Genomic DNA, 20268 nt, shown 5'->3' with positions numbered 1-20268 from the left:
CAGCTAAAGCTTGTCGTATCCACATCTAAATGAATAATTGATGTTGAAAGCAATGAGACTGTTCATTGTTTCAGGGAAGCAGTAGATATTTGTCTTTCATCTCTCTTGAGTTCTGGAAAATACACATCAAGTCTTCATTTGGGTGTTGCACAAGATGTCCAGAGTTCCAGTATGTTCATATGTTAGATGTGATTTCTGGATGGGTGACCTGGCGGCTTTGGAATTTATACACATTAGCCACTTTACCCATCCCTACATTTTTCTTAAGCCAAGGAAGCTGACCCTTCACTCTGCATTTGAAACACAAGGCAAATAGAGAGGCCATCTTATTTAAGCCACTACTTTAAGGCAGGCAACTACTAAACTAACTTAAAATAAGTAGAAATATCCATAGCTTCTCAACATGTTCTTGGAAGGGAGGTCCATCCTGAAAACTCAGGAACCTGATACTTTTTATAAGGAAAGACATGCTGTGCTCTCTTTGGAATAAAGAAGCACAGTGTGAAAATCAGGAGGCACGGTGTCTTATTCTTATGCAGGTTCTCCTAGCACTACAGGGGCTGAGGCAGGAGACTTGCTGCAAGTCTGTGGCAAACCTGGGCTACAGACAGAGACGCCGTCTCAAAATAAAAATCGAAGTTGTAGTCAGCACAGCTATGAGCTATCTGTGTGACTAGCTCTGCTAGACTCAAAGTTTCCTACTCTTTCAAGTGATAGGACAGGACAAAATGACCTTTAATTTCCTGTCTAGCACTGGCAATAGACAAGCTAGCTGTGTTGAGCACTTAACGCTGATGCGGGACTCACCTCAGCCAGTGCTGTGCAGGTTGAGCAGCTCTGTTTCCATTTCAAAGACAGAAGGAACCGGGTTTTGACGTGTCCCTAAACCACACAGGGCACATGGAGATTTCTATCTGAATCCCATGACCTGGCTTAAGGAGGTGTTTCTTTATCTGTTCCTCCACTCGAAAATTTAGTTTCCTCTGGGGCCTAGATGCCGTTGTTTCTCTGGATAGTCAAGGGGTTGTGATCTTTAAAGCAGAGCTTTCCAAACCAATGCCCAGCACAGTTGGCATCAGGTGGGTTGCCAACTAGCGGAAACCGTTGCGAGCACTGGGCAAAGCACTGGGCGAGCACTAACTGGATATGCTGCTCAATGAAGAAAGTAGGAGGGTGTAGCTCGCTCACGAGGCTTCTTAGCATGCACATCGCACAAGCCAATCACACGCGTTTCACAAGAGACGATTAGAAAGGGACAACTCAGTTAAAAAACAAACAAACAAACAAAACAAAACAAAACAAAACAAAACCCTGTATAATCACCTTTTGAAATGCTTTCTCTTTCCTCCCTTATATCTCTAACTCATTGGTCCAAGGTTCTAGTTAACAGATGCCCCACAATTCATAGCTTACTTTGCTACTGAATCAGCAGCATTCTTGTGTTGGTGAGTATCTTAGAAATGCAGAAACATACCATGAAAAAACAAAGAAAGAAAGAGAGAAATGCAGAAACATGGGAGATTTGGAAATTTTAATTCTAGCCTAAAAGAGATGAGGGTTTTCTCAAGGTGAGTATTAGGGCTGGGAGTAAATGCCTGGCCTCTCCGTCTTGTGCAGTTCAGTGCCTTTACCTTTACTAGACAGGGGATGAGAGCTGTTTCCTTGGGAGATGGGGCAAAGGTAACAACAGGGATTTCATCTCACCTCTGAGGATGTCAGGAGCAATGGAACATGAGATGTGGGAGAACCCACGTTCCCTGGCTACCGTGAAGCTCCCAGACCTATGAAAACCACCTAGCCAGTTCTGAGCCACATGCCTGGAGGTCACAGAGGCATGCAGGAAAGTGAGAGGAAGTGGAAACGTGCTACCAGAGGGCTCAAAGCAATGTGCTCACCACCGGAAAATAAAAATAAAAATAAACACACTCAGAAATAGTGTAACTGATATGCAAAGATCAAAACAAGGTTTAAAATATCTTGGCTGATTTAGAGTTGGTGGGGGTGGTACATGAAGCAAGGGAGCAAATGTGTTTGGGGAGTTGGATAGCCCTCTGCAGTCTGTCATACTTTGGGAACCCTGAACCCCAAGGTGAAAATATGGCATTTACAATCTCAAAAAATCATTGAGACATAGAAGCAAAGAGAATGGTTATCCTGGAGGTCATTGGATGAAGGGATTGGGAAGATGTTGGTAAGAATAACATAAAATTTCAGTTAGACATAAGGAATAAATTGAAGATTATTATTGCAAATGGTGAGCAGAGTTAATATAGACTAATGATATACTGTCTTCTTTAAAATTGCAAAGAGTTTCTTTTCAGTATTACAAAAATGATAAGGTGATTCATATATTAATTAGTTTGGTTTAGTCGTTCCATAATGTGTACTGATATCAAAACAACATGCTGTTTGTCTTAAGGATGTGAGATTTTTAATTAGTCACTTTAAAAGAAGAATAAATACATAAAGCAAATGTGGGTGGCACAAATTCTTCTGGCCATCTCAGAGGCAGATATGGACTCCAGAGCAAAACACTGGGGCTTCCTAAGCCCCGCCCTCTACCCTCTCCTTCCCTTGTTCTTCCTGTTCCTCCCTCCTTATGGGATCATGGACATTTGTTCCAGGGCAGGGCAGGGCATCAAGGCTCAGACAGGCCAGCGGGGAGGCACCAGGCAGTCCACCCAACTTGGCTGAATTTCAGTGTCCGAGTTCCAGCTTAAAGCAAATGTTCCTGGGTTAGGGATCAGGGCTGAACCGACCCAGGAAAGACAAACTGCCCACCCAGTGTTGTGCTGAGAAGTCCCCTTTCCTTTAGTGTGTTGCTTGGAACTGCACAAACTGCGTTGTCTTTGTAAAAGCAAGGAATTTAGAAATTGTGTTTTGAGACTGGCTCCCGAAATGGGAAACCAAAAGGTTAGTGCTGGCTGTGTTGGCTGTTTTTAGCCTTCTTCTGCCAAACTCACCAAACCTAATAATAGAGCAAGCGTCATCGGGGCATTTCCAGCATCAGAATTATCGCAAGTCAAGAGCACAGGTACAAAAGGCGGTGTTCGCTCCCTATGGATCCCCAGCAGGCTCAGAGATTCTAGCAGAAGGAATGAGGTGGAGAAGGAGATGAGGCTGGGGCTGCCGCAGGTGGCTGGGCTTGGGAAGTTACTCACCTGCCTTAAAGCGGTCCTTACAAAGCCCTTGGACATCTATGATCCAGATGGATGGAATGGGCAAGGTTGATCACCATTTACCAGTTAAAGAAACCGAGGATCCGTAGAGTAATGATGCAAGGTCACAAATATGTACCACCCACGGCGCATGGTGGGTTTTATAAAACCATTCAGAGTTAGGAGCGTGAATCTTCTCCTTTTAAACCTGGAGCCGGCTCCTACACCTCATCCTCCCCTCCTTGATGAGGAAAGGTCGTTTCATAATTTTGTTTTGTTTTGTTTATCTTTTTTCTCTTAGTCCATGAGGAAAAAAAAAGCCTTAAACAAGTCCAATCTTGAACTGATATCTCCATAGACCATCTCTAAGGGATACACAGAACGAACCCTTTCCTGGCTTGCAAAGCCCAGCCTTGGGCTGAGGTGGGAGATGCAAGTGTCCTGTTTTGTTCCATGTCTATGTTACATACCATGATCCAAAGCAACTTGGAAAGAAAAAGGCCTTAATTGGCTTTGTACTTCCACATCACTCCATCACCCAGAGAAGTCAGGCCAGAAACTCAGGGCAGGAACTGAGAGGCAGGAACCTAAGTGGAAGCTGTGGAGGGCCACGGTTTGTCCTTGGGCTCCCCACAGCTTTGCTCAGTCTGGTTTATTTTCTCTTCTTCTTCCTTTTATATTAATCTCTAAAAACAACCCATTCATTAGAAAACTGGATATAAAAAAAATCCTTCATGACCAAGAGTTGAGGTGTGTGTGTCCCAATTTCTCTCTCTCTCTCTCTCTCTCTCTCTCTCTCTCTCTCTCTCTCTCTCTCTCTCTCTCTTTGGTTTTTCGAGACAAGGTTTCTCTGTGTAGTCTTGGCTGTCCTGGACTGCCTTTGTAGACCAGACTGGCTTTGAATTCATAGGGATCTGCCTGCCTCTGCCTCCCGAGTGCTGGGATTAAAGGCGTGTGCCACCATGCCTGGCCCCCAATTTCTCTTTTTAAGAATTAATTTTTATGTAAAAATTTATACATGTTTTGGTCAAATTCTTTCCTCCTTTCCCATTCCCCATAGGTCCTCTCCACCTCTCTACCTACCTATGTTCTTTCTTTCTCTCTTGCAAAAACCTAACCAAATCAAAACAAACCAATCCACTAAAACCAAACAAACAAGCAAAACCAACCCACAAAATACATGGAGTCGTTTTGTGTTGGCCCACTGCTTCTGGGTGTGGGACCTGCCCTGGACTGCGGATGGTAGACACAGTTAGACTCCCTTGGAGAAAACTGATTTTCCACTTCTCAGATGCTATCAATCTCGAATATCTTCTCAGGGGTGGGACTTTGCATGCTCTTCCCCTTCTCGGTGCCAGGATTCTGTATGGTTTAAAACTGTGCAGCTTTTGTATGGTGAACCCACCTTCCTAGGGGGTGGTACCTCTCACAGTGGGCTTAGTTGTCTCATATCCACCATTAGTCAAGAGAGTGTCTCATAGACATCCCTACAGGCCAATTTGATGGAGGAAATGCCTCAGCTAAATCCCCTCTTTTCAAATGACTCTGGTGGGTGTCGCCATGCCAGCATGAAAAGGCAGTTTGCATCCCTGCCCGGGGCGCTGCACCTTGGCACTGAAAGCCCAGAGCGTGAGGAGCATGGCAGGTTCACGCATTGGAATGTCAGGAGGAAGGGGTCACTGGGAGATGAAGTGAATCCAGAAATGTTTTACCAGGAACTAGTATTTAGTGAAGGGTAAATCTGTGTCCAGGTGTAGGGAATCCTACAGCAACATTCCAGAGAATTAAATGCATGTTGTGGGGTTCAAGCAACCCCTAAGCACCGAAGTTATAGAAGTCATGTTGGGAAGACATTTTGAAGGCACACTGCAGATGGTTTGAAGGGCTGCAGCTGTAACGGTTGGGTGTTTAGGAGTTGCTGAGGTTATGTGAATGGGCAAGGAGTCTGAGAAGAGCAGTATTCTAGAGAGCTTTTTATTTAATTGGACATGCAAGATGGATAATAAAAAAGAATTATTAGTAGCAGAAAGATCATGGGGGGGGCACTGAGGGTGGAGTCACTTGGACCATCCTGCTCTCTTTGAAAGTTTTTAATTAACTAACAAATGTGCGCCGTGCAGGCGCACATGCCTTCCTGTGCTTGAGCAGGACAGAAGAGCTTGTAGGTGTCAGTTCTCTCCTTATACAAGGAAGTCCTGGGGATAAAGCACAGGTCATCAGGCATGGTGGGAATTGCCTTCACCTGCTGAACAGTCTTGCCAGCCCCATATCACACTGCTTTCTCACTGTGTAAATTGGTTGATATAAATCCAGATTATTATTATTATTATTATTATTATTATTATTATTATTATTATTATTATTATTTCCACTATGCAAATCTGTCCTGTCTGTCTCTCAGGAAAGTGCTGGATATCACATACAGTGAGGAAGGGTGTTTGCTTGTTTGTTTCTTTGTTGTATTTTCTGTTTTAATGGGTTTGCTTGTTTGTTCTGATTTTGTAAACTATAAAACTATAGATCAAACAAAAGAGATAATGAGATAGCCATTCGGATGCAATGAAAGCTGTAGCAGGTTGACAGCCGTGGGGATAGGTGGAAGGAAGGTACGTGGAGGCAATGTCTCTTCCAAAGGACCATCTTCCTTCCCAGAACTTTGCAGTGTCATCTGCCTCCAAGTGGGAGCAAGCATGAGGTGGAGGCATACAGAGCCAGAGAACCCAAACCCCTAAGGTCTCTAGTAACTTTCTCAAGGGACTAGGAAAAAACTCCCAACCTGGGCTCTTCAACCTTGAACATAAATAAACATCTGGGATACTGCTTTCTTTCTTTCTTTCTTTCTTTCTTTCTTTCTTTCTTTCTTTCTTTCTTTCTTTCTTTCTTTCTTTCTTTCTTTCTTTCTTTTTTTCTCTTCCGAGCTGCTAAGCAATTATGAAGGACAAAGACCAGTCAGGCTGCAAAAGCTGTGGCTCAGCGGTGCTGTGGGGCAAGTGGGGGTGGGAATTGCTCCAGGGGTGATGGGGAAGGCAGGGCTTGCTCCTGTGGGGAAGAGGAGTTAAGCCCATCCAGCAGGATGGGATCTGAGTTGAGACTAGGGTAGAAGGATTGACAGAGAAGCATCTGGGCCCGCAGCCAGGCCTGGCCTTCAAGTGGAAGCGTTTCACAACCTCTTTTCTCCAAGGGTTATGTCCTTGGGTTGAACAGCCATTGGGAGCACTTGGGGTGTAGTGGAAAGTGCACGGGGCTCAGAGCCAGACCGCTGCATTCCAGTCCTGGTTCTGTTTGCTCTTTGCTGGGGTGGCCCTTCGTCGCTGGGCTAGGATGGTGATCCCTGGGCCTTCCTTTAGACCTGGAGCCCCTTTAGACTCTGTCTTTTGAAACTGGAATGCTGAAGGACAGTGACTGTGAACTGACCCAAACCCTAGAGCCATGGAGTTCTGTGAGTGGGCTCAGCTCTGGTGGTGGTGGCAACCTAGAAAAACTGAAATATGTTTGTCTTGGGGCAGAGACAACTGTGCATAAGTCAGATGAGTAAGAAATCTGGGGCTCCTCTGAGCTTTTGCCTCCCATGCTGTGGGGTTCTGTTGACCCGAATGGGGAATTTCCTAATCGGGCACCTGGTCTCCTTCAGCCTGGGATCACAAAGCACAGAGTATGTCCTTCCATTCTTAGAAAGTAAGACCTCTGCCACCCTTTTCTCCCATCTCCACACAGCTCCTTGGTGATAAATGTACTTTCTCTCTTGAACTGGATTACCCTTAATCTACCTCGTCCAAAAATTAAAAACAAACAAACAAACAAACAAAACTAGTTCTAGCTTTTGGGTATTGGGACATGAGGATGAAATTCACCAAATTGACCACTTGGTCCCTTGGGTGGCCCAGGCTAGAATGTGTATCCATGGAGACAGAGAGGTTCCATAGCATGCTGCTTTATCTATGCCATTTCTGAAGAGGGATCCTCCCTCTTGCCCCATAGAAGTCAACGTAACTACCAAATTCCTCTAAGCCAGTGGTTCTCAACCTGTAGTTCTCGACCCCACAGGGGTCATACATAGGTCAGATATTTACAGTCCAATTCATAAGAGTAGCAAATTCACAGTTATGAAGTAGCAAGAAAAATAATTTTATGGCTGGGGGTCACCACGAGATATGAGGAACTGAATTAAAGGGTCAGAGCGATGGGGAGGTTGAGACCCGTGGCTCTAAGCTCTTGTTGTAGAACCCAGAGGAACACCTAAGTAAAGCAGAGCCTGTGGGAGCTTCTAGGACCTTGAGGATAGGAGAAGGATCCAGAATCAGGGTGGTCACAGTCCTTACTTTCATGGAGGGAAACAGGATAAGTGAGTAAGTCACTGAAATTTCCTGCAAAATATAGGAATGGCCACAGGCATAAGAAAAACAAAAGAAAACAAACAAACAAACAACAACAAAAACAAACAAAAACCAACCAACCAAACAAACAAAATTTTCAAAAGGAATACAGGGGTCAAGATGACTACTGGTAAAGTGCCTACTGTGCAATCACAAGGCTCCTCAGCAGCCAAATAAAAGCTAGGCTTTTATGTGTCCCACATCTGTAACCTCTGCACTGGGGGGCCAGGGATTGAGAGAGGCAGGAGGGTCCCTGCAGTTCATTGGCTGGCCCTACTGGATGAGCTGGTGGAATCAACTTTGGTTGTCTCAAAAATTAATGTGGAAAGAAATCAAGGAGGACATCCAGGATCGAGAGTTGACAAGAAAGAAGGGAGCTAATAAGCCCGTAGAAGGCCTTGTGAAGGAGATGGGGTGAGCTAGGACAATGATCCATGACATCTGTTATTTTGATTATTGTGATTTATGCTAACTTTTACTAAGAGTTATGTGTTGGAGACACTGTGCTCTGCGTTTGCATTTTTATCTTAGTTCCTTTTCGTCAAAGTCCTCTGAGATAGCCCCATTTTGTAGATAAAGAAAGTGAGGCCCGAGGGGGGTTACGTAACTTTCTCCAAACCACCGGAAGCGAAAGGGTCAGAGCTCGGTTTTTGACAGTGGGATACAGGGGAATACACTCCTGGAGAGTAAAGAATAACCCTATAATTAGGGAGGAGTGACGGGACTGTGGGAATAAGGCCAGTGGGGCTTGAGGGCATTGGAAAAAGACAGGAAGCTGACCCTGGGAGTTGTGAGTTAGGTGAGGGTGGGCTCGGAGACCGGAGTATTGATTGACAGGTGATGGGGCCTTGCGGTAGGGAAAGCAGCAGCCCAGGGCTGAACACCTGCCTCTCTCTCTCTCTCTCCCCCTTGCTCTAAGCACCAAAAACACCATATACCCTGGTGCAGCTGCACAGGTGTCCTGAGAGCTTCCTGTCACTCAGGCTTGCAGCACAAGGCACTCCTCCCCTCCGTGAGAGCGCACAGCCTCTGGGATAGAATGCTTTCTGCGGATTGTAGCTTTTCTCAGCCATGCTTGGATCCCCAGGCCCCAAATCATCAGAAAGGCGGTGGCAAATGAAACACTGAGTTCTTTTTATTGGACTTGAAGTCTGAAGGAAAATACCTGGGTGTGAGTGAAGCGAGGGTGCTCTGTGTCATCAGCCACGCCCGGGAGATCAAACAGATTGTAGAACAGAGAGACAGAGTCGGGTGACAGGTTGTAAGTTCCCAACAAACTGTTGAGTTCCAGGGTGTCTGATGGGACTCCACGGTGTTCTGGCAGCCTCTTTTTCCAAGCTCCCAAGGAGTCTCACAGGACAATAGAGTCCAAGGCTACATCAGAAGCGATGGCTATAGTGACTGTTCCCTCAGGTGGGAAGGTCTTCCCACTGATTCTGCCTTGGCCCTTCCCAAGGAGGATGCAGGATAGAATTGTCTGCTGGACCATCCAGCACAGGGGAAGAAGGGACCTGGAGCATCTAGTCCAGCCTGTGAGTGCCCTGGCTGGGTATAACTCATTCAATTCTGCAAACATGACTGCTGCATCTCTTTTACAAGGAAGAAAACTGAGGCACAGGGATGTGAAATAATTTGGCAGTGCCTCTCAGTCAGTGACAGAGCCAAGCCAATGCAGTTTGGCTACAGAGTCCAATTTCTGAACTCTTTGCCCTGTCACCCCTTACTCTGACTTTTACTCTGAGACCGCTGCCCCTACAAGAAGGAAGATCAGATAACTCACCTCTAACAGGGTGCCCACTTTGGAATCTTGAATTCTATGCAGCTCAGGAAAATCAGTACAAAGTAAGAAGCAGGCTGTTGGCCTTCCATTGGCTGTTAATTACTTGGTGGTTGGGTCACAAATTTCTTGATCCCATTACCGCCTAGTGTTTCTAACATTGGCTCGCTGCCACTCCAACAGAGAATCAGAGAATGAATTGTCCGGGCCTGCAGACCCATTAGACCCCAGACTCACACCAGCTGGCAAACCACTAGCTGATCAAGTGGGAGGGCTGGCCTCAGGTAAACAGAGCAAAGCAAGATAAAGCAGTGGTCATTGAAAAGTGCTGTGGTTTAGAAAAATAAGAAAGGGGGGGGGGGTGCCCCATAGGGAGGCAAGAGTTGGAGCTAGCTGGGTTGTGGGGGAAGGCGAGAGTCTTCAGGGATCTCACGTTTTCCTGACTTGTTTTACCATCCAATGGGATAAAGGCTAGATTAACACGGTGGACAGGGAGACAGCAGACAGGGAAGAATGAGGGCCCTGTGTTCAAACATCTCGAGTTGTAATCCTTGGTCATCCAGCAAGGCGAATGGTCTTAGATTAGTGGTGTATATCTCTCTGAGGTTCAGATTGCCTACAGTAGCGGTGACCTTTCACTGAGTGATTGGCCAGCTTTGTGTTCAGAGCCCAAGCAAGGCTTAATGTTGGCTCTCAAGGCTTAATGTCATCTTTCAGAAGTTCTATACAGACACTGTAACTCAGGGGTGGGAAAGACAGCTCAGAGACTTTAAGTAACTAAGGTGAGGTAGCACAGCAAGCAGAGCTGGGAATTTGTCTCAGACTCTGAATACCACCCACTCCCAGCACAGAAGCTATGCTGCTTTTTACAAAGAAGAAGGCCCTCAAGGTGGGAATGGTTCCATCCTGCCACCTAAAGAAACACGTGCTGAGAATGGCAGTCTAGGCAGAGCAAGTAGCTTTGTTTCCTGGTTCGAGCCTGGGTTCTGATGCCACTTGGGCTTTGGGGGAAGCAGGACACCATTTGTCACCTAGCATCCGACTCCTTGGAATAAGCACTGTGGGCCTCAGTGGGAACATGGAGTAAATGTAGGGAGAGAGAGACTGAGATCCTCAGAGCAGAGCACAGCAGCAGCAGGAGACACAGAGAGGAGAGGCAGGAAAAGGCAGGCAGGAGACAGGAGCAAAACAGGACGAGCTCAGTGATGTGTGACAGGTGTCTCTCCGAGAGGCCAAAGTTGCCTTTCAGTTTAAGACAACCATCTACAGTGTGATCTTCTGGCATGTAGGTATACATGCATGCAGAATAATAAATAAATAAAATCTTAAAAAAAAAAAAGTTGCACAGCTCAGGGTCTCGGTACAAGACATGGTTCTGGTCTCATTATTTGGGGTCCACATTTGGACATGTCTATTGAAGACTGTTCCTCAAACCCTGCTGCTGAAGCAAACCTTTGAGAACTGAACCCCAGAAGGGACTCTGCCAAGTCATTAGCTTCGCTGAGTTGGGGTTCCCGCATGTGTCTGACTCGGGTGTATGCTCAGCTACCCACCTGTCATGTCCTGAACCCTAGTTGTCCCTAGTGCTGTCTGTCCTGTGTCCCTCATGTCCACAGTCCTGTGCTTAGCCAGTGCTCTCAGGTCCTCAGGAGCCTCCTCACGTGAAGCGGTACCATTTGTCTGTGTTCTTGATGACCTCATTAGTGTTGGGACTTCTAGGTGCTGGGATAAAAATTCAGTAACTGGCAAAATGTTTCCTTGTTCTTCATCTGGTTTGATTCTCATGTGGGTAGGACCTGTCACTTGCAAGGGCAGGTCAGGGATTCATGTGGCACCGTGTAAGGGTGTAAGAAGCAGAGCTATATGGTCTTCCCTCTGCCCTGCCAGTAGGGTTTCTTTTTTTTTTTTTTTTTTCTTTTTTTTTTTTCCTTTCATTTATTTTGTTTGTTTTTGTTTTGTTTTTGGCTGTCCTGGACTCACTTTGTACATCAGGCTTGCTTCAAACTCATAGTGATCCATCTGCCTCTGCTTCTATGAGTGCTGGGATTATAGGCACCACACCCGGCTTTCCCCCCACCCCACCTACCCCCATTTTAAAAAGTGAATATTTGTAACCTAGCAGCTGATTAAGCATTTGTAGGCATTTTGATTACAGGAGAGCACACCGGTCTGCCCTTTCCGATGCTACGTGGTGTTGACCTCCCTAAGACCCAGGTGTGGTGAGCTGTGTTCGCAGAGGGCGGGTGGATGAAGTTCAGCTGGCCCAGGCCAGATGGCAGACATTGTCTTAGTCTGTAGCTCCCCATGTGGTATCCCCAGGGTGTCACGTGCCACCCTGTCCTGAGAGAGTCAGCACAGAGGTCAATGTTATTAGTGCGAGTATTATTTTCAGCTCTAAGAGATTCAAAGGTGTTGAAGAATGACATCCTGGGATTGATTGAACAATCTGACTGGCAGTTGAGCCCAGGGCTGGAACCCCAACTCCTCCTTGTGGAGATCATAGGTTTTCTTGGATATTTTTTTACTCTGGGTTTTGTTGAGCTTTCCTGAAGCCCATTTCCAGACTGGTTCCTAGGGAGTTGCAGTAGAGCTGGGGCATTTTACTTTGGGAGAATTGAGCTAATTCAGCCCAGATTCTCGGTTACATCCTTTCCTCAGCCTCCTTGGCTATCTTAGGCAGTGACATCCTTTGGGTTGTCCCCAACCAGACTTTCTATTCTGTTCTCAAACCTTTCTCCAGCCTCTCCAGGACACTGGACTTTGTGGATAGTGGAAGGGTCCTTCGGCAACTGACTAGAGGCACATTAGCAGGGATGAACTGAAAAGAAGGAGAAAATGGGGTGCTGCTGCTCCTCCCCAGCTCTGCCAGCTGCCACTTGCAGTGGCTGCTTCCTGAAACCTGTTGCTATTACCAGGCTGCCCTCTCCCATAATCCCCAGACCCAGGGAACTGCTTCTCTCCTTGTTCTTTCAGGCTAAAGGCTGGGAGAGCCTCAGGACCATCTCCTACCTTTTCTTAGCTGTCCCTGCACCTCTGAGAATTACCCTGCGAACCTCTCCTCCATCACACAGACTGAATGTGTTCTTTGTCGTTTCCCGGACCGCTGATGCATGCTGTCCCGTTTTTGTTTCTACTCTAACATTTCTTAAGAACATTAAAACTAACCCCAGGTTTTCTGTTTGTTTGTTTTTAATTTTGTGCAGTGATGTGTGATGGAGCTTATGTATGTGTGTGTGTGGGGGGGGGGGGGGGGGGGAGAGGGGCGAGGTTGCCTCAAGGAAGCCGAAGAGAACCGCCAGGTCTCATGGAGCTGAAGTTCCAGGTGACTGTGAGCCACTATGTGAGTCCTTGGAGTATACACTCTTAACCACTGAGCCATGTCCCAGCCTGACCACAGATTTGTAATATAATCTATAGATGCTGTTTCTCTCACTGTGTTGCTTTTGCCTTCATAGAAACAACGTGGGAGGGAAGGAAAGAGGAAAGAGGAGGAGGAGCACAGGGAGCCGGGTAGGCACCGAGGACTCTAGAAACAAGATAGAGTTGCCAAAGAAAGGAACGTTCTGAATGACCCATTGACAAGAGTCTACCCCCATCACCGCTCAATAGCCCATTAAATTGTGAACCCCTCAATTTATGGATTAATTCATTGGTGATGTCATAGCTCTCATGATTCATTGGTTCTCCAAGAGTCCCATCTAGGAATATCAATGCACCAGGGGCAAGAATCTCAACATAGGTCCTTTCAAAACCAGAATACAATAGGACTACAGGAGATGATCAAAAAAAGGCCCCAGGCTAGGTCTAGCAGCTAAGTGACCCAAGTGGAGCATTTAGTAACTGTGTCTTATTATCTCTCCCACTAATATGAATGAGATTAGTTTTTTCCTACTTTCCTTGAGTGCCTCCTGGGGAAATGAGACGCAAGAGGTCTAGAGGAAGTGCTTGGCAAATGCTGAAATGCTTCCCAAACGGTAGGTGTTAATATTGTTTTCATTATACACAGTGTCCAGGCTAAACCTTCAAAGGGCTACACACTGCATTTTCCAACGCACTCAGATTTCCCTTCTTCCTCTAGGCCTCCTGGATCAGGAGCCCTGGTGTTTGTGGAATCCAAGATTCATGTCCAGGGAGGGTTGGCAAAGAATGGGCCACATGGCATCACTAAAAATACTCTTGACCTCAGTGGGAGCATCTTGGGACCCAAAGGGAACAGACCTGGGAGAAGAGCGGGTTTGAGAGGGATGTGACTTCCATAAGCTAGGGTTAGGAGAGGTCATGGAGAAGGTGAGTGTTCCCAGAGACCCTCCCTCCCTCCCTTTCTCCCTCCCTCCCTCTCTCTTCCCCTCCCTCTCCCTCCTTCCCTCTCTTCCCCTCCCCCTACCCTCTCTCCCTCCCTCCCCCTTCTCCCCCACCCTGCCCTCCTCCCTCCCTTCTGTGTGTGCTCCAGTGGCATGTAGGGACTGGAAAGAGTGACTTGACCTTTTCTGCTCCTCTGTTGGAGTAAAGGCTATGCCTTAAAGCTCTTCCTCACGGCAGGACGCTTAGAATCTTCCCAGCCTGCCAGGTGGACAGTAGACACCCAGAGCCCGAGGGGGTTAGGGAGGAGTAAGATGATGAACCTAGTATGGAAGTGGTGCAGATGCTAGATCTAGAAGCCAGGGTTTGTCATCTCTAGGGATGACAAAGGGTGGGGAAGTTCCCTGCTATCTTCAAGACGTGTAGTTTTTCAAACTGTGTAATTAGAGCTTCAGGCCTTTGCTACTTAAAATTAGGTGTCTGAGTCAGCACTGCCCATATTAACTAGGAACTTACTAGAAATAGAGATCCTTAGCTCCTGTCAGAGACCTCTGGGGCTCTGACTCCAAGCCTGCACATAGGCATCACCACCCTCGATGCACCTGTGTACTCATTTGAAAGCACCACTCTTGAGCCTTTCTGAGGTCCCGTAGAGGGGTACTGGTGAGTGAGATCAACTTCTATAAGTAGGGCCTAATTAAAAAAAAAAAAAAAAAACAAATAGGACAACCAAGAATGGTGGTCTATGCCTTTAACCCCAGCACTGTGGTGGGAGGATTATTGAAACCTTGAAGTTAGCCTGGGCTATATAGTGAGTTCCAGGCCAGCGTGGACCACAGAGTGAAATCAAAAAAGAAATATATATATATACAGAAGATTTTATTTGAGGAAAAATGTCTTCATTTGCATTTAGAAGAAGATTACAAAGTTGAAACCAGTGTGGTCTCCCTCTTCTTATTGTAGCTAAGGAAGTTCTGTTTGCATTAGGACCTCAGACTCCCTCCCACCCCACCCTTGCCTTGCTCATTAACTTTTTGATGTCTGAGTCCCTAATGCCTAGTGCGAACCTGGCTGGGAAGGGACAGCTCCACCAATAAAGGTCTGCATCCAGCATGCGGAGGCACTGGTTGGTTTCCCAAGCCAAGGCATTTTCAGGCAGATTGGTCTAGCCTGAACAGGGCGAGATGCTGATGGCCCAGGAAAGGAAGCTGTCACGACCTGGGTGTGCAGGCTCTAGCTCTGTTCCCTGAGAGGGGAGGGCAGAAGGCCTTGGGAGCTTTCTCCTCAGTAGGTGGAATTATGCAGGCAGCTTAGTGTTTGTTGTACGAAGAGCATCCTGGCAGGATGGGAAGAAGCGCCAGGAGCTGAGAAGAGATAAGCCTGCTTCCAGCTGGGATCTGGGCACAGCCCTGCAGCAGGCAGCAGGTTTTTAGGATTCCAGAGGGAGCGCTTGGCGGCGGCCAATGTCTTTTCAGAGCCTCGGTTTGTGCCATTATAAATAACTATGATTTGCATTGTATTGCAGGCCCTAGCCTCGGGAGATCTAAGCGTCCCTAGCAAATGCTCCTGGCCCAGCTTCCTCTAGTCATCTCATCGAGATCATTCCTGGCTTTCTGTTGCACAGAGGGGGAAACTGAGGTCTTAAGAACTAGACTTAAATCTTACAACACTTATATCTGAGATGGAGTAGGGCCGGCGAACAGGAAGGCCCAGGAAAGCCTCTGAGGTCATGAGAATGCTGCCCTGACTCTCTGGCTCCCTGTGCTCTTGTCTCCTCTTCTTGGGTCTTGCCCTCTGCCCACACCATGCACTTGGCTTGCCTGCCCTGGATGCACTTGCAGTGTGCACATAGCATTTTTATCCACCCACGCCCCAATCCGCTAACTTCTAAACTCCAGAAGGCATCTTTATTTTCACCTTCTAACCCAGTTGCCCTCCCTTGATTGGAGTTGATATTATGTTCTGTGGCTACTTGCTTACCTTCAAAGCTCTGGAGGTAAGGGAGGGGCCCCCGCCTCTTGGAACCCCACAAAGTGTTGTCCTTGGGAAATTCTTGTGTAATGAATTCACCAGAAGACTAAAACATTCAAGCTAGTGGCCAAGGCAGGGTCTGTGTTTATAGACTCCCAGGAGGAAGAAAAGCTCCTGTTGTCCAACAGTGCTGGTCTTGGGGAGGGTGGCTGGGCCCATTCCAAAAAGCTTTGGAGTGGAGGCTTCACTTGTTTGTGAGAGCTGCTGGGATGAGAGTGGTCTTAGAAGGCACAACCTCCCTCAAGCAGCCTGACTTCTCCAACTTGAGTTAATTTTACCTTTCCTCTGTCCTGCCTTCTCTGTCCTGTAAACCCAAGCATCCTAACCATTCAGTTGTGAAGAGGACAAAATAAATTAGGCACTTATACAGCGTGTTGGAGGATTAGTACCTGTAAAGCCTTTGATAAAGGGCAGTTACTCGCTGCTACAAGAGACCATCAGTTCTTGGAGCCAACTACTACTTAAGGACAAAAGGGGGAGCAAGGTAGGAAACCCCAGATTTGGGCTCTGGACTATTTTCTCAGTGCATGCGTGCTGTACATCTTAAGAAATGGTTATCTAGGATACTACGTGATTTTTTTTAAAAAAATGGTGTCTGATCCACCCTCCCTGCAAAGCAATTCCTTTTTTTCCAATTATGTAAGCATTCAACCGTAATTCAGGACTCAAGAGAGTCTAGTCCCTGGGCCACGGACTCTGTTCTTATGACCTTCCTTTTGGAAAGCCGCAGGTATACGGGTGGTGAAAGAAAGGTATACGGGTGGCTGGGATCCTCCCAACCTGGATTTATCCTCTGACTCACTCTGTGATCATGGACCATTTGTTCCCTGTGGGAACCAGTCACATGAGCAGACTGCACTGAGGTCACTCGTGCTCAGTCTGTTGTGGAAAAGAGGACACTCCACAGTCTTCACCCTCCAGGTAGTAGGCTTTCTCCCCAGCTTGCATTTCTGTGCCTGCGTGTTCTGGAGAGTGGGGCGGAGAGAGTCAGCTGAGACAGAGCATGGTGACTTACATCTTTATCCTGCCCCCACATCTTTTCCCTGCTTAAAAACAGCCCAGGGAAATAAATACAGTGTATGTCATAATTACCATTGCACAGATGTAAAACTGAGGCACGGAGAGGGCAAGAGGCCTAAGGTCCCCTTACTCAGTGAAGACAAAGCGCTTTTACTTTCTCTGTGTTGATTATTTTATTTTATTTTATTTTATTTTTTGGCCAATGCTTCTCAGCACTAGTGGTGGCCATGGCTGAGTTGGTTCCTTTGCCAAAGTGAGGTCCTTTACTATTCCTGATCTGGTTTGCCTGTCCACTGGATTTGTCCCTCTTGCTTGCCCTGCTCCCACCCCATAAGATGTGATGGGCTAAATGGGGACAAGTCCACTACACAGACTGGGAAGAAGGTGACTTCCCCACTGCCACCCTATGCTCAACCCTTCTTCTGGATTGCATCTTATGAGCAAACCTTCATGTGAGGACCTGGGTGGAGAAGCTTCTCTTCTCCTGGGACTCTAATGGCAGAGTACTGGTAATGTAGACAGTGCCAGGAGCAGCCGAGGCCAAGTGTGACAGCGCGACTTCTGAGTTGCATGGTTGACCTGCTCTGAGTGGTTGAAGACAAGTAATTGGGCAGAAAGTCATGCACCTGGAAGATCAAAAGATAAGCTTTCGAAGAGGGGGGGGCAGGGTAAGGTGCATGAGTCAAGGAGTTGGAAGAGTTCAGGCAACTCTGTTGAAACCTTTCTCCTTTCTCATCATGTCGATGCCTTCCCTCCAGTGTTCACCACCCCCACCCACCCTCTCCTGCCTCAGAAGGCTCCCAACTCCCTACACACGCCACCCCCCCCCCCCGCTCCCCTACACCCCTGCCTGGATCTCGACCTCCCTATTCAGTCCTCTCCCTCTTGCTCCAGTTGGAGCACACCGTGCTGCGTGCCAGCCAGGGGAAGCTGCTCCTGAAATTCTTCCTGCTCCTGTACTTTTCCACTGGTAGCCTTCTCTTGTGTGCTGTCTGTGTTTGTGATTTCCTCATCCCCAAAGTGAAAACCCAACCCCAGACTTTCAGTCCGTTCTAAATGTACCTCTCTTAAGCCTACCTGGGCACTAATCCCTCAACCCCGAGTGTATATGTGGCTGGCTCATCCGCGCTCCTATTTGGGGGCTTGTTTGTGGCCGTTTGAGTGATGTCATGGCTACTTCTCTGTGTGTTACCTCCTGGAGAACTTTGCGTCTTAGTTGCCACTTAGTTTTTCATGAATTACTAATGATGTAAAGGAAAGGAGAGGTCCAACTGCTTTTGAATCTTAGCCTCGGTAAGAGCAACCATAAACCCCAAAGTAAATTGAGATATATTTTAATGGGCATGCAGATAAATACCTTCAAAGAATGGTTACCGGAGGGGCAAAAGCTTGGCGAAGAAGTGTAAAACAGGGAATCAACAAACTAGGTACGAGGGAGATGGCAATGTTTGCCTTATGCTTGGTAACAGGAGTCAACAGAAGCTGGAAGAAGCTTCTTAGGGTGGGACCAGAATGAATCACAGAGATTTCATTTAACCCTTGTATAGCCCTCTGCATGTTCCCAAGCAGAAGCCAAGAGAAAAAGGCACCCAGCATGTCCCTGAGCCTCTGAGGGTGACCAGAGTCCTCCATGGGAGCCAGACCAAATCTGAAAGTTCACAGCTATTTGGGAAAAGGCAGCACCATGTCAAAAGTTCTGCCCAAACACATGACCCAGTGTTTCCTCACGGTACATCAAACTTGGGCCTTATGGATGCAGCTGCAGGAAGTCCCAACAGGTGTGGTAGGAGCAAAGACCAGTGAAGGGAAAACAGATTTTAGAAACAGAGTTAGGTAGCCCTAACTCCCACAAGTCTCAAGAAGTGTCTGTGAGGTGTCGTGGGCCAATAGAAATAGAGAATTGGCTAAGAAAGAAAATCTGGTTCCATCAGGCCACAGGCAACTGCAATGTGGGCTTAGCTTTTCCACGGTCACGTGACTATTAGTGACTATGAGATTGCCCGGAAAGCCCATTTTAATCCTCTTTCTATATCTGTGTTTCTTCCCATTTCTCTTTTTTCCCTTCTTCCACATTCTTCTTCACACTCCCTTCTTTTTCTCTCAAAGTCCTTAACAAAATCTTGGACTAGAACACCATACTGAAAATGGAAGGCAAGTTCCCCATCCAAACTCTTGCTATGCAGGTGGATTACAGAGGGAGAGGGGATGAGAAGGGGGTCTGCCTTGCTCTCTTGTCATCCCATTCATAGTTAGTTAGGGGGAAGTAAAGGCCAGTGAACACAAAGAAGAAGGCCTTTCCTCTTTAGTGGACTTGCTTTTTCATGGGACTCATTTGCATATGCAAATCACCACAGTGGGCAATGTAAGGGAGCAGCTGTGGCCCTGTAGTGGTCTGCACAGTGAAGCGCTGGGGTGTCCCCCATAGCGCCAGGCCACTCAGCCCACACTGCTGTGGTGGGGGTGGGGGGTGAGGGTAGGGGGCGCAGTAGTTATTGTGAGGGGGGACAGGAGTCACTGCATGAGAAGAGGGAGTACTTGAAAGACAAGAGACCATGTCAGAGGGCTCCTGGGTTGTCATTTATGTCAAGACCAGAGTTTGCCCAGTTAAAATCAATCAGCATCTGGACATAAGGGAAACCTAGTTTCCTGATTCGAGCACTGGGAGTCTGTTATTTTTCTTTGCAAAAACTGAAATGGGAGAGATGGACAAAAAGTACACAGAGGTGAGGCAGGAAGAGCCCTTCCTCGCAAGGATCCAGGAGACAGGCTGGCACATCCCAAGTCCCCATCTCACTTTTAACTGTTTAAGGTAGACTAGCTGAGAAACGTCTACGTTCTAATGGGAAGACTTGACATCAGAAGTTTTGATCTTTTTTCCCCCTTTAGTGAAGTTAACTTTGGTCATCAGCAAGACAGCTGCAGGCCAGTGAGTTGACTTTGCAGGAATAAGCACTTGCCGTGCAAACCTGGCAACCTGAGCTTGGCCCCAGTAACCACATAAAGGTTGAAGGAGAAAATCTGATGCCACAAAGTCGTCCTTTGATTCCCCCATACCCACACTGTGGTCTGCTTGCCCCTCATATGCCATGCGCTTTCTCTCACACACAATAATAACAGTAATAGTGATGATGATGATGATGATAAATTAATTAAGGGCTGGAATTTCTGCCTCTTCTCCCCAAGTTAAGAAGGAGACCCGGGAGGATGGCACACCTTGAAGAGTCTAGCACATGCTGGCATGTACTAGCTACATAAACCGTATACATAGGATCCTACTGTGATGACCCAGGCTACCCACTACTCTTCCTACAGTTTTCGAGATTCCCTCAAGTGATCACTGGGAATATTAGAATTCAGTTCACAATCCTGCCTTTAATAAATAGGCTTGAGTGCAGAATTTAATATCTGAAAAGATATAAAAAATGGGCCTCGTGTTCGTTGATTAGAACTTAAAATACAGAAATAGAGCCCAAGTGGATATAAGAAGGATCATTTTACAGGTAGGTGTTGCTGAAAACTAAGAAAGACTCTTTTTTTTTTTTTTTTTTTTTTTTTTTTTTATGTAGAACTATCAAAATGTAAGTAGTGAGCCAGAGAAGTGAGTGTTTAT

This window comes from Acomys russatus, chromosome 8 (genome assembly GCF_903995435.1).
Source record: "Acomys russatus chromosome 8, mAcoRus1.1, whole genome shotgun sequence".
NCBI lineage: Eukaryota > Metazoa > Chordata > Mammalia > Rodentia > Muridae > Acomys > Acomys russatus.
Note: the sequence above shows the minus strand (reverse complement) of the source record.